General features: G+C 36.9%; 1 long non-coding RNA gene across 1 annotated transcript in view; it reads left to right on the top strand.

Annotated features, from left to right (window-relative positions):
* Nucleotides 1-12,232, top strand: part of LOC129525193 (uncharacterized) — a 56,945-nt gene that overhangs the window by 26,249 nt on the left and 18,464 nt on the right. Inside the window, exon 2 of the long non-coding RNA XR_008669318.2 lies at nucleotides 2,578-2,717. This is a non-coding gene — a long non-coding RNA (uncharacterized lncRNA). The remainder of the gene's footprint in view (nucleotides 1-2,577; nucleotides 2,718-12,232) is intronic.

The raw sequence follows: 12,232 nt of genomic DNA, 5'->3' as shown, positions 1-12,232 counted from the left end.
GCGTCTCTGCCCGGCCGCCCCCTCTGAGAAGTGAGGAGACCCTCTGCCTGGCAACCGCCCCGTCTGAGAAGTGAGGAGCCCCTCCGCCCAGCAGCCACCCCGTCTGGGAAGTGAGGAGCGTCTCCGCCCGGCAGCCACCTCGTCCAGGAGGGAGGTGGGGGGGTCAGCCCCCCGCCCGGCCAGCCGCCCCATCCGGGAGGGAGGTGGGGGGGGTCAGCCCCCCGCCCGGCCAGCCGCCCCATCCGGGAGGGAGGTGGGGGGGTCAGCCCCCCGCCCGGCCAGCCGCCCCGTCCGGGAGGTGAGGGGCGCCTCTGCCCGGCCGCCCCTACTGGGAAGTGAGGAGCCCCTCTGCCCGGCCACCACCCCGTCTGGGAGGTGTACCCAACAGCTCATTGAGAACGGGCCATGATGACAATGGCGGTTTTGTGGAATAGAAAGGGGGGAAAGGTGGGGAAAAGATTGAGAAATCGGATGGTTGCCGTGTCTGTGTAGAAAGAGGTAGACATGGGAGACTTTTCATTTTGTTCTGTACTAAGAAAAAATTCTTCTGCCTTGGGATCCTGCTGATCTGTGACCTTACCCCCAACCCTGTGCTCTCTGAAACATGTGCTGTATCCACTCAGGGTTGAATGGATTAAGGGCGGTGCAAGATGTGCTTTGTTAAACAGATGCTTGAAGGCAGCATGCTTGTTAAGAGCCATCACCACTCCCTAATCTCAAGTACCCAGGGACACAAACACTGCGGAAGGCCGCAGGGTCCTCTGCCTAGGAAAACCAGAGAACTTTGTTCACTTGTTTATCTGCTGACCTTCCCTCCACTATTGTCCTGTAACCCTGCCAAATCCCCCTCTGCGAGAAACACCCAAGAATGATCAATAAAAAAATAATAATAATAAAATAAAATAAAAAAAAAGGAGAGTGATCATGATTCAGTACCATTTTGGTGTCTCAGAGTTATGAGAAAATCTAGAAACATTTTGTTCATTGTCTTATTTTTAAGGAAGAGATCTTCTTTCACAATTAATTTATTCACTGTCTTAATTATTTGAGCTTTTGTCACTGACACCCAAGGCACCACTGTTAAACATTTAGGAATTTATTAACACTTTCTTAAAAATCAGATAAAAATATGAAGTGATAGTCAATTTTGCTTTCAATTTTCAAGGTTTTCTTGAGGGCGCCATCTTCAATTTCATTTAATTTTACCCATGTTTTAAATGTAAAAATAATTTAATCCAGTGTAATAGAAAATATGAACATTATAATTCACATCATGATAATAATCCATTTATTTAGCATCTACTATATGTCAGGTGCTTCATATACATATATCTGATTCTCACAAAAATTTTAAGTGATCAGTATCTTAATACACAATTTATAAATGTGGAACCCAACTTTTTAAGTGAATATGTTGCTCAAAGTTACACAGCTGATCAATGACAGAGCCACGTTTTTAATCCAGTGCAAACACACACACACATTTTCCACTATGCCATGCTGAACGAGCCAAGCATTTTAAAAATTATCAAATGTCTTCAAACTCTCTGTAGCATTTGTAAAAATGGGACAAAAGAAAACATATAGGTTCCAAAACCTCTCATTATTTAAAATTCATAGTAGAGATCAACCAACTCTTCTATCCTGTGGTATGTCATGCCTGCAGATACCTCTAGGTGTCACTAGCAAGCCTAACGCATAAGTAGAGAAAATGCAGAAAAACAAGGAGATAGTTGGCTACCAGAGACCCCTGTTGGATAGATCTACTTTCATATCAAATGCATTTTTGAAAATGTGTGTGAAAGTCTCATGTACATTAATCAGATAATAGTCAAATATGGGAAGAGTTTCTCTTCCCAGAGATTTTAAAGAAAAAACAAAAAAAAGGCAATCTCTTTTTGTTACATTTAATCTTCCATGATAAAATTCCAACATTTTATACATATTAAAGTTGTTTTTTTTTTGTTTTAATTTAACAACCAAATACAGGGTAGACCTACTTAAATCTAATCAGAATCTGGTTAAGATATATATATATATTTTTTTTTAAAACTTTAAAAATTTTCCACTGCTATTTAAAATGTATTAGGTTTATGAGAGCCATAGTTCTTGTCAGCCAAGTCAGCATGTTTTGTTTTTCAGTTTTCATATTTTTTGTCAAGCAATAAGGACAAAATGCAATAAGATTAAAATAAGTATAAAAACTCTGGTGCACATAAATGGTAATGTCATCAAAAGGGAATAGCCAAAGAAGAGTTCTTTTTTGTGATAGCTTAAAATGTGCGTCCGCTGCTTATGAAAGTCTGAAATCAGAATTCTGAAGGTCGTTTAAAGGACACAGATGTATAATTTGTGAAAATTAAACTTCTATGGAAGATGAACACATTTAGAAAAAGGTAACTGCCTATAATTATCTACATTTTGTCTCCTTGGTTCAATCTCTCTGAGGCCATCTGGTGTTCCTTTAAGTATAATTTATCAAACACAGGACTGCATTTTAAAATCTGAAGTAGTGAAAAGTTCACTTCATTAATTCAGGTTTTTTTGTTGTTGTTGTTTTTTGTTTTTGTCTAAAAGGCAAATGCCCTCTTCCAGACACCATGGAAAAATGTAAGAATGGATCAGACTGAGTCTTCTCTCAAGGAACTACAAATCCTGAATCCATGAGAAGGCAAAGACTTTTTTGATATTGCTGAATTACACTGGAAGACTGGGTGGTAAGCCTTCAACAAATAATGGTTAAGTGGATGAACATGGTCTAAGAAGGGGAATGTATGCTATACAGACGTAGAAAGGAAGGAAAGAGAAAAAAAGAAAAAGAAAGGAAAGGAAGGAAGAAAGGAAGGGAGGGAGGGAAGGGAAGGAAAGAGAAGGAGAGACAATACTAACACTAAAGGACTTAGAGCCAGGGGGAACTTTAGCAGTTACATAATCTATGAAAAACCAGTCCAAGGTATTCCATTTAATAAGTGTTAGTAAGTGATTGAATTAGAATTAGTGTTTCGTTTATACTTCTCAATACAATGTTTTCCCAACAACGTAGTAAAATAAACAAATATGTATTAAATACCCAAGGTAATCTGAGGCAGGATCAAGCTTTATAAAGGATATAGGAAAAATATGACTAGATTTCTTTGTACATTACTGTGTTTGCACAATAAATGGTAACTATCATTTATTAACTAGTTCATGTGTAGAATTCTGAGGATGCCTCTTATTAATAAAACTATAACTACAAATACTTCTCAAGAAGTAAATAGAAAAATAAGAGCAAAAGGAGTCAACATATTTTTATTTTCTTTATTTTATGTATTTATTTAACTTTTATTTTAGGTTCAGAGGTACATGTGCAGGTGCGTAACATAGGTAAATTGGTGTCATGCGGGTTTGGTATACATATTATTTTGTCACCTAGATACTAAGCATAGTACTGGATGATTACTTTTTTCAGGTCCTTTCCTTCCTCTCACCCTCCTCCCTCAAGTAGGACCCAGTGTGTGTTGTTCCCCTCTATGTGTCCATGTGTTCCCATTATTTAGCTCCCACTTGTAAGTGAGGACATGAAGTATTTGCTTTTCTGTTCTTCCATTAGTTTGCTAAGGATAATGGCCTCCAGCTCCATCCATGTTACTGCAAAGGACATGATCTCATTCCTTTTTATCGCTGCATAGCATTCCATGGTGTATATGTACTATGTTTTCTTTTTCCAGTCTACCATTGATGGAAACTTAGATTTATTCCATGTCTTTGCTATTGTGAATACCACTGCATTGAACATACAAGTGCATGTGTCTTTATGGTAGAATAATTTATATTCCTTTGGTTATACACCCAGTAATGGAATTGCCGGGTAATATGGTAATTCTGTTTCTAGCTCTTTGAGGAATCTCCACACTGCTGTCCACAATGGCTGAATGAATTTATACTTTCACAAACAATGTATAAGGGTTTCCTTTCCTCCACAACCTCACCAGCATCTTTGACTTTTTAATAACAGCCACTCTGACTGATGTAAGATAGTATCTCATTGTGGTTTGATTTGCATTTCTCTAATGATCAGTGATAATGAGCTTTCTTTTTATATGCTTATTGGCCATTTGTATGTCTTCTTTTGAGAAGTGTCTGTTCATGTTCTTTGCCCACATTTTAATGGGGTTGTTTTTGCTTGTAAATTTGTGTAAGTTCCTTATAGATTCGGGATATTAGACCTTTGTCAGAAGCAGAGTTTGCAAAAATTTGTTTACCATTCTGTAGGCTGCCTGTTTACTCTGTTGGTAGTTTCTTTTGCTGTGTGGAAGCTCTTTGGTTTAATTAGATTCCATTAGTCATTTTTTGCTTTTGTTGCAATCGTTTTTGGCATCTTCATCAGGAAATCTTTGCTCATTTCTACGTCCTGAATGGTATTGCATAGGCTATCTACAAGGGGTTTTTATAATTTTGGGTTTCACACTTAAGTCTTTAATCCATCTTGAGTTGACTTTTGTATATGGTATAAAAAAGGGGTCCAGTTTCAGTCTTCTGCATCTGGCTAGCCAATTATCCCAGCACCGTTTGTTAAATAGGGATTCATTTTCCCATTGCTTGTTTTTGTCAGTTTTGTCAAAGATCAGATGGTTGTAGGTGTGCAGTTTTATTTCTGGGCCGTCTCTTCTGTTCCATTGGTCAATGTATCTGTTTTTCTCCCAGTACCATGATGTTTTGGTTACTGTAGCCCTGTAGTACAGTTTGAAGTCAGGTAATGTAATGCCTCCAGCTTTGTTCATTTTGCTTAGTATTGTCTTGGCTATTCAGGCTCATATGAATTTTTAAATAGTTTTTTCATACGAATTTTTGGTTTCATATGAATTTTTAAATAGTTTTTTCTTGTTTTGAGAAGAAATGCCATTGGTAGTTTGATGGGAATAGCATTGAATCTCTTCATTCCCTTGGACAATATGGCCATTTTTAACATTATTGATTCTTCCTATCCAGGAGCATTTGCTTGTGTCATCTCTGTTTTCTTTGAGCAGTGTTGTATATTTTTCATTTTAGGGATGTTTCACTTCCCTGGTTAGCTATATTCCTAGGTATTTTACTCTTTTTGTAGCAACTGTGAATGAGATTTCATTCCTGATTTGCCTCTGGGCTTGGATGTTGGTGTATTGGAATTTTATTGATTTTTGTACATTGATTTTGTATTCTGAAACTTTGCTGAAGTTGTTTATCAGCTAAAGGAGCTTTTAGACAGAGACTATGGGGTTTTCCAGATATAGAATTAGGTCCTCTGCAAACACAGTTTGTCTTCCTCTTTTCCCATTTGGATGCCTATCAAAGTAATCTTAAATAGCACCATAACATTGCCAGACTTTGCCACACTTTACATAATATTTATCTTGGTTCTTTTCAATAAACAGCTTACTAAACATCTTTCAATGTCATGAGGCATTTATTTTTTAAGATAAACTAAGGCTATTAAATGTTTCTTTTTAACTTCAGTTATACCTTATCTCTAGTGTTCTTTGGAAGTCTTAAAGTTTTTCAGCTTTGATTTCCGAATGGTGCCTTTCCCTGAGGATGTTATCCTGTAGAAAAGGCAGATTAATCCAGCATATGTCAAATAAGCTGCTCATTTTCCCTGAAGTAAGCTGAACAGCATTGCAGAGTCAGACCAAGTGTTGGAAAATACCTTCCTAGCATCTAGACAGCAATTGCAGGCATACTTGGGAACTTGCTTCAGAGAGTGGTGTTTTTCTTTGTTATTTGTTTTTATGTTTTTTTTTTTAATTCTTTTCTTATTTTTATGTTAGATTTGCTTTTAGGGCAAATAATGACAAAACATGAAATAAGATGGAGAAATATTTGCTGTAAGATCAAGCAACAATTTGAATTTTTGCTTTTGCTGAGATAATTTTTGGCATCTTCATCAGGAAATCTTTGCTCATTCCTGTGTACTGAATGGTATCGCCTTGAATACCTGAATGGTATTAACATTCCAATACCTGAATGGTATTGTTATGTTACTTTACATAACAGCTGCACAAGGGACACTCACTAGCACAAGAACAGCAAGGAGGAAATCCACCTCCATGATCCAGTCACCTCCCACCAGGGCCCTCCTCCAATTCCACAGGAGATTTGGGCAGGGACACAAATCCAAACCATATTGTGTGGCTAAATGAAATTATCCATAACACATGCCATCACAGTCTTAATAAGTGGTACAAGAATAGTCTCAGAACTCTTTGTTTCAATTGGCCATTTAAGTTTAATAGTAAAAAACTGGGTAATGATAACAACGCATCATAAAACCTTTAGAAGAAAAGAAGAATGTTTTGTGGACTATTTTGGCCTTTTCTGCATGGGGCAGTTTTAAGTTATTAGCTTTTAAAGTGAGTAATTTTTAATGGAAACAACTTGATCAAAAATCTGCCACAGAATTTTGAGACCCATTATAACAACATTTAATGAGAAAAAATTATATAGTAATCACTCACATTTAACTTATGTACCTTTTCTAGAACTTAAAAAGTCTGGACTAGAATATAGATAGCTATGTTTATTTCTTAGTTCTCATTTCAGAATCACAAGTTCCTCGAAGTTATAATGTGGGTTGATTTGTTTGTTACCTGATGTTCCTACACTATATATTAAGTATTCTAGGTGCTGCTGCAAAATATTAGTTGACATTACTAATTAATTAACTTCAGACTTAAAATTATACACGGCAAATTATTTAATGTAGTCACTAAATTAAACCTTTTTAACATTCAAGAGCAATCCATGTTTGCTAAAGAATATTGAGAATATTTAGAATAGAATATAAGCCATAATAAGAAATCAAAATTGTTCATAGGTTCACAAATAAGAGATGCATTTGTTCATTCAACATTGTTCACTACCACAAGGGTTTAGGCCAGTCCCTTTGGGTACAGAGCTCAGACAAGCCATACATTCACAATGCCTACATTCCCATGGTGGGAGACAAACTGCAAACAAAATGAGCAAACAAAACCATAAAACTTGGAAGGAGTATGTTCTGGGGCAAAGATCACAAAGTGGGAAAGAATTTGATGTATGTGAAGCTTTTGTAGCTGAAGCAGAGGATGAGAATGGAATGAACATGTAGATGTTCACTAGGGCCTGTGTTAGGAAGTTGAATTTTTACTGTTAAGTACAAAAGGAAGCCATTGAAAGTTTTTAGATAGGGAACTAATGTGGCGTTATTGGAAGGAAATAAACCCCCCTAACAGGAAGGCAAAACCAAACCAAACCACACTGATTGCTATAAGGATGGTGGGGGAGCAAAACTGGATCAAAAGAGCTCCAACAGGAAGCAGCTGCAATAGTGCGTCTATCTAAGAGATGATGTGGCTTATGTTAAGGGGATAGCAGAGGAGGAGAGAAGATGATACAGTCAAGATGTATTTGGGAAATAGAACTAAGAAGACTTGCTGATAGACTGGAAGGGGGTAGGAGGAGAGAAGAATGATCCTGGGATATTTTACTGGAACACAAAGTGGACAAGAGTTCTATTTCCTGAGATGGCAAGGGCTGACGGAGAGTTAGTGTGGCAGAGACCTGTGCTTTTCACGCATTACCAATACTCCCTTTCTTTCTTGGTGTCAGAATTCAGATTTTATTAAGGGTGGGAATGGATCCAGCCAAAATCCACTGCTGCCTTCCCTTTCTTGAAGCTAGGTATGTGGCCTTCAGCTGGGTTATGGCCAATGAGATACACATACTCAGAAGTATCATGTGAGATTTCTATAAAGGTGTTTGAGACTACATGATGTGACCCTTTTGTATTAAAGCTAAGCAAACGTTTATCTGAAAACATAGCACTTCTTTTCTTAGATAAATATCTAGCAAAAAATGCATACATATGTTTACCACAAGGCAAGTCCAAGAATATTTAAAACAGCACTCTTTCTATAACTTCAAATTAGAAACAGGCCAAAATGCCCATGAACAAATAGAATGGATAAGTAATTTTTGGCATATTCATTCACAATGAAAACTGCTGCAAAATGCCACAAGATGAATGAATTTCACAAATATAATGTTAAAAAAAAGCAAGATACAAAAGAATATATATTATTTCATTTACAAAGGACAGTAACATATGATGTAGGAAGTCAAAGAGTAGATAGCAATGGGAAGGAGGTGGGGTTGATGATTGGGAGAAGCCATTAGGGGAGGTTTTAGGGGTACTGGTGATGGTCCATGTTTTTATATGAGTGCTGTTTTCATAAGTCGTCATTCACTTGGCAGAGTGTCAAATATAACAGGCATTCATTAAAGATGTGTGCTGAATAAACTTGTTGAATTTAAGGTGAGAAGGAGTTTTACCAGTGAGAAAATAGCTGTTGTATTATTGCAGTACTCCATAATAATTTATACTCCTACTGAAACCAAAATAACAAACGTGGTTAGGTTGTGCTTCACATATTCTTTTTAAAGCAAGAAAATATTTGTCAATCATATATATTTTCCACATTTTGAATATTTAAATTAGCAAATTCCTAATTTCTGGAAAATTTCTTATTCAGATTATTTCTTCCCTGATTATTCTAGATTAATGAGGTAGTGGGGGTGAAAACATGTACATTGGTCACTAAATGTGTTTCTTGTGGTAATATCCAAGACAAAATGGTTTTCATTAAATTTCAGAAATGCAATGTTAAAGTTAACTCTAGAAGTTTTAGAAAGTGCCAGGAGAGAAAAATAGGAAAGCTTAAAAATGTCCCTAAAATGATAAGGCTTTCAACTCCACACTAATAGATTCTGAAGAATAAATTGGAATGCTTGGGAAATGTTACATGACAAATGAGAGTACAAATATTTTCTTTTTCTAAATGTGCTAAGAAAAACAAACAGAAAGATAAATACTTCCTGAAGAATAACTAAGCCATAGAAATTCAGAACATTTCAAATTTATAAGATATTAAAGACAGGAAGTATTGCACATGAAATAAATTCTAATAATCTTAGAAAAAAATTATAATAATCTTTTGTCTCCATGGTAAAGGAAGGTGATGGATATCAAAGGGAAAGGAAAAAAAAAACAAGTTTGCACTTTCATGTTCTTCTTTCCTATAACTAAATTTCAGATTTTCTACTTGCAGAAAAGGAGTGAATTCCCTTTTGTATTATAAGGTTAAGGAAGAAGGAAACCATTTGAACTCTCGATTATACTTTGAAGTGGACTCTGATTGTAATAATACTTTATAAAAATTCAAACAACCCCAAAAGGCTATTAATAAATAGTTATCTTAGATTTAACAACAAACAAGAACCCCCTAATGTTTCCTAACTACAGATTACATTTCCAGTTCCATTTAGCCAGCCCCGCAAGGGTGCTCCTATTTAGAGGAACCAGGGGAGAGAGCAAATAATTTAATTCAGTGCAACCCATTCAACTCATTGAAAAACTACTCAAAGCATGGGACTTACCAATGGGTATCTATAGTGTCATTGATTGTTTGTTATTATTACTATGGAATGTACATTATGAAAGGCCACTGGAACTCATAGTTCAGAATACAAATTCTAGAGGCAGATAGAGTTTGAATGCTGCCTTCACCACTTTTAAGCTGTTAATTTGGGTAAATTGCTCAACTACTGAGGGCCTCAAAGTCATTAACTGAGAAATGGGAATAACAGAGTCATATGTCACTTCTTGATGGGAATACATTCTGAGATATGCATCGATAGGTGATTTCGTTGTTGACAAACATCCTTGGGTGTACTTACACAAACCTAGATGGTAGAGCCTCCTACACATCCAGGTTATATGGAATGAATAGTCTGTTGCTCCTAGGCTACAATATCGCACAGCATGTTATTGGACCGAATGCTATAGGCAATTGTAACACAATGAAAGTATTCATGTGTCTGAACATAGAAAAGGTACAGTAAAAGTATAGTATATAAGAAATAGTACACCTATATAGGGCAGTGACCATGAAAGGAGGTTGCGGAATTGGAAGTTGCACTGGGTGAGTCCGTGAGTGGGTGGTGAGCAATGGCCTAAGACATTACTGTACACTACTGTAGCCCTTATAAACACTGTATACCCAGACTACGTTATTCAAAAATATTTTTCTTTCCTCATTAATAAATTAACCTTAGCTCACTGTAATGATTTACTATATAAATGTTTGATTTCTAAATTTTTGTCTCCTTTGCAATAACACTTAGCTTTAAAACACAAATACATTGTACGACTGTCCAAAAATGTTTTCTTTTATCATATCCTTATTCTACAAGCTTTTTTTTCTCTTTTTAAAATTTTTCACTTTTAAATTTTTTACTTTTGAATCGCTTTTGTTGAAAATTAAGACACAAACACACATATTGATCTAAGCCAATACAGGGTCAGAATCACCAATTTCACTGTCTTCCACCTCCACATCCTGTCCCACCTGGAAGGTCCTTGGGGGTAATAATATGTATAGAAATGTCATCTCCTGCATAAACAGTGCCTTCTCCTGGAATACTCCCTGAAATATATGCCTGAGGCTGTTTTATAGTTAACGTTTTTTAAGTAGAAAGAGTACACTCTATAATAATAATAAATAGTATGGTAAATGCATAAACCAGTAATAACATTGTTATCACTAGCAAGTATTATGTATTACACATAGATATGCTATATGTGCTATAGTTTTACATTACTGTCAGCACAATAGGCTTGTTTACACCAGCATCACCACAAACATGTGAGTAATGTGTTTCACAATGACATTAGGATAGCTACAGTGTCCCTAAGCCATAGGAAGTTTTCAGCTGTATTATAATATTATGAGACCACTTTTATTTATGCAGTCTGTCTTCCACCAAAACACTGTTGGGAAGCACATGACTGTCTATTTACCTCATGGAACTACGAAGATTAATGAGTTACATGTAAAACATGTGCTTATTATCTCACACCTAGTAAGTTCTAACAAATGTTAATTATCATCATTGTCACTTTTCTTGCTATTATTCTGTAACCCAGAGAATAGGAAAGGTCAGAGACTTACAAACTTTGTCCTAAGAAAGAGGGATGCACGAGTCGTAATTAAATTGATCCAAGTAATCACAGCATCCCCTAGGGCTGCTGTGGGAGCAGAGTGTGGAAGAAAGAATCAGTCGCCAAAACTGCTTTCTCCATCACTTCCTGGTCTAAGCGGGAGTCTTCCACTACCACTGGGGCAGTTACAGCTCTTCCTATGGATGATGGGAAAAGACATGGGAAGCCCCACTACCTGCTGGACCAATCACTGTGAGGCTGAGAGATAAGACCTTGAGGCTAGGTGATGTGAGATGCATGATAATGACTGAGCAATGGGCAGAGGACCCAAGTGAGGACAGTGAGGGGAAAATGAGACTCCTGCTGAGTCTGCCATACCTCTAACAACTTTAAGGAGCTCTTTTTGTTTTTTTTTTTTTATTGTGCATTTATTTTTGATACAGAGTCTCACTCTGTCACCCAGGCTGGAGTGCAATGGCACCATCTCAGCTCACTGCAACCTCCACCTCTTGGGTTCAAGTGATTCTCCTGCCTCAGCTTCCTGAGTAGCTACAATTACCTTCCAAAGACTCTACCTCCAAATATTATCACACTGGGAAGTAGGTTTTCAACATATGAATTCTGAAGCAAAACAAACATTTAGTCCATTCTATGTATGTGTGTGTGTGTGTGTGTGTGTGCGCGCACGCGCGCATATGTGTGTGTGTATATCTGGTTTCTTTTGCTAGGTAGGGTAGTGAGGGAGGCATAAGTAAACATAATGTGTCCTTATGCTTTTGATAATGGTAAATTAATTCAACTTTCTAAGCTTCTCCCCTCTTTTTTATTTGTCTAAACATAGAATTTGTTTTGCCCAATGAGTCAGTTATGACGGGCCTGTCAAACACAGGAATAGACTGTTGCCAAATAGCCTCCAAAAAGCAAGTGCTGCTTTACAATATGAATGCATGCCAGCACAAACGCTCCTCTATCAAAGCACTGAGCCAATATTTCTTAAAACCTATAGTAGACTATATGTTTTACATCAAGTTTAAAACAAAACAACAGTAATGAAGAACCCCAAATGCATTCTATGTAAGGCAGCATGCTTAGCCTTGTTGTGGATAGAAAGACATGCAAAGACCCTACTCTCTAGGTACACAGAAAGAAAGTAAAAACACTGGGGAATGAGAGATACATTCATTCCTGCCATGCAAACCTGTGAATGTGAGCCATTCGTTTACCCCCTCTTGGTGA

This window comes from Gorilla gorilla, chromosome 8 (genome assembly GCF_029281585.2).
Source record: "Gorilla gorilla gorilla isolate KB3781 chromosome 8, NHGRI_mGorGor1-v2.1_pri, whole genome shotgun sequence".
NCBI classification, from domain to species: Eukaryota; Metazoa; Chordata; class Mammalia; order Primates; family Hominidae; genus Gorilla; species Gorilla gorilla.
This window is presented reverse-complemented; position numbering and strand designations above follow the sequence as displayed.